The sequence below is a fragment of the Cnephaeus nilssonii genome (assembly GCF_951640355.1).
Source record: "Cnephaeus nilssonii genome assembly, chromosome: 10".
Taxonomy (NCBI): Eukaryota; Metazoa; Chordata; class Mammalia; order Chiroptera; family Vespertilionidae; genus Cnephaeus; species Cnephaeus nilssonii.
This window is the reverse complement of record NC_137081.1, coordinates 44173146-44175989: the sequence shown is the minus strand read 5'-3', so window position 1 is coordinate 44175989 and position 2844 is coordinate 44173146. Positions and strand designations below refer to the sequence as shown.

General features: G+C 46.1%; 1 pseudogene across 1 annotated transcript; it reads right to left on the bottom strand.

Annotated features, from left to right (window-relative positions):
• Positions 1-257: 257 nt before the first annotated feature.
• Positions 258-1831, bottom strand: LOC307106576 (glycine cleavage system H protein, mitochondrial-like; annotated as a pseudogene). Its single transcript has 2 exons — positions 1732-1831; positions 258-841 (listed from the first exon to the last, which is right to left on the bottom strand). The product of its transcript is annotated as a glycine cleavage system H protein, mitochondrial-like (transcript).
• Positions 1832-2844: the final 1013 nt, after the last annotated feature.

Here is a 2844-nt window from a genome sequence, read left to right as displayed (position 1 = left end):
ATTACTTTTATAACTAGATTTTACCACAGATAATTTCAGGAATTCTGGTATTATTATAACTGTAGCCTCACCTAAAAATCATCGGGTGCTGTGAGAAAAAGCGTATTGTGTTAATCTGCAATCCTCAGGAAGTTACGGGGTATTTTCTTCCAATAGCATTGTTGTATCTTTTTCAATTGGTATCACTAAAAGTTGCCATTTTTAATCTTCTATTCACCACTAATATTTAAGACAACTATATGCTAGGTCCAGTTGTTTCATGCTACTTTATTTAGAGGGTTCCATTTTCCCTCCTCGATAGGTTTTATGTATTTCTTATGCTTCTTCACTCTTTGATTCATCTAGTTCTGAAGGGTTACTCAGTGTCACCTTGACCAGCCAACCATCTTCATAACAAGATTTGTTGACAAGTCCTGGATTTTCTGCAAGAGCTTCATTAATTCCAGATACTTCCCCTGATGGAGGAGAATAGAGTTCACTAGCAGCTTTCATACTTTCCAAAGCACCAAAGGCATTTTGTCTATTGAATTTTGCCTCGATTTCAGGCAGACTACAATAAACAACATCTCCCAAAGCTTCCCGTGCAAATTGCTGACTCCCACTGCTCCAATACCACTTTCTGTTGTTATCCATCCATGTTTCTCTATGAATTTATGCACAAAGAACAGACTGGGGCAGGTGCACAGCTTCTGGACAGCGCCTGCCCTCTGGCCCCGGGGGGCCAAGCGTGGGCAGGGCGTGGCTGGCACCAAGGCTGTGCCCAGCCTGCAGGCCGAGGCGAATGCTCCTTGCGGCTGGGCGGTGGCTTGCACTTTTAGATAGTGGAGCTCTGTAGGCTTCTCTGAGAAGGTGACATTAAGTCAAGTCCCAAAGGAGGTGACAGAGCAGGCTAGACAGGTATCTGCATGGAAGAGCGTTGCAGACAGAGTAACAGCCAGTGCTGGGCCCTGGCCAGGAGGGAGACTGGCTTGCTTAACCCTTTGCACTCGCTTGCTTTTTTCTCGATTCCTTTATTCTAAAGAACAAGGATTCCTGTATGGCCCGAGAGGAATGAACAAGAGAAGTAGGAGAGTTGGTCAGAGTCGCACAAGGCCAGATGCTGGTGGGCCTTACCGAGCACAATTAGAATGTTTGCTTTTACCATGAGTGAGTTGGCAAAGCAAAGAGGGTTTAGAGCAGAGGCATGATGTGGTCTGACTTATGTTGTAACCAGATCACTCTGGCTGCTGGGTCGAGGAGAGGCAGAAGCAGGAGAGCCCCTGGGAGCTGCTGAGAGTCCAGCCCAGGGACTTGGAGATGGTGCTGCAGCGGCTGTGGCGAGGAGAGGCTGTGGCGAGGAGAGGCTGGATTCTGGATATGGAGTGAAGGTCGAGCCAAGAGGATTTCCTGGCCGGTTGAAGGTGGAATGACTCCAGGGTGTTTTGCCTGAGTCACTGCAAAGTTGGAGTTGCCATCATCTGAAACGGGGAAGACCGCAGGCGAATCAAGCCAAACAAAAGAATCTGGAACAACAGAACATGGTGCAAAGCGTTTGAGAAAAAGCACGTCATGTGCTTATTTCACCTGTTCCGGGAGCAAGTTGTTTTTCGTTTTAGTTGGGAAAGGTAAGTTAGGTGTTTCCTCTCCCCTCCTTAAAGGCATGAGCGAGAGTTTCGGATTACCAAGCCCTTGCCAAATGTCAACAGTGAGCTGGCACCAAAAGCTCCTGAGCTAGTACATGGCCCTGGGCACCAGCAGCAAAGACCAGCTCCCTGCAAGGGAAACCGTAGGCTGGATCTAACCGGAACCCGGGTGAGCACCATCGGTCACGCTTCCTGCACTCCTGCAACATCGCGATTCTCTCAGAACAAACCTTTAGTGAATGCCACTTGGTTCCCGGCATCTTCAGTCACCACTGAGAAAAGCCTTTCTCTGCCTACGGGGCCCCCAGCGGGGCCGGGAGAAGACCTGTCCAGGGGACAACGCGGCCAGGCTGATTGGCAGTTGGAGAACTCTTCTCTCCCCGCCCCCTGAGATATAATTGACATATAACATTGTGTAAGTTGAAGGTGTACAATGTGATGATTTGATAACTGTATGTGTTGTGAAATGTTTACCGCAGTAAGGTTAGTTTACACCTCACATAATTACCATTTTGTTGTAGTTGTTGCTATGGTGAGGACAGTAAAGCTCTGCTCGCACAGCAACTTTCAAGTACACAATACGGTAGTGTTCCTACAGTCATGAGCAGCACAATACATTCCTGAAACTAACTCACCTGATAACTGGAAGATTGCACCCTCTCATTAACATCTCCCCATCTCCCCATCCCTTGGCCCCTGGCAACCACCATTCTACCCTGTTTGTATGAGCTCAATGTTTTTAGATTCAACAGATAAATGAGATCATGGGATATTTGTCTTTCTCTGTCTGACATATTTCACTTAATATAATGCCCTCAAGGTCCAACCATGTGGTTGCAAATGGCAGGGTTTCCTTCTTTTCTATGGCTGAGTAATATCCCATTGTATGTGTATGCCACATTTCCTTTATTCATTCATCTCTCAGTGGGCACTTAGGTCGTTTGCATGTCCTGGCTATTGTGAATAATGCTGCAATGAATATGGGAGATCAGATATCTCTTCAAGATAGTGATTTTCTCTCCTTTGGATATGTACCCAGAAGTGGAGTTACTGGATCATGTGATAGTTCTATTTTTAATTTTTTAAAAAATATATTTATATTGATTTCAGAGAGGGGGAGAGAGAGAGAAAGAGAGAGAGAGAGAGAGAGAGAGAGAGAGAGAGAGAAACATCCTATCTAATGAAAGAGTAATATGCAAATTGACAGTCACTCCAACCCACA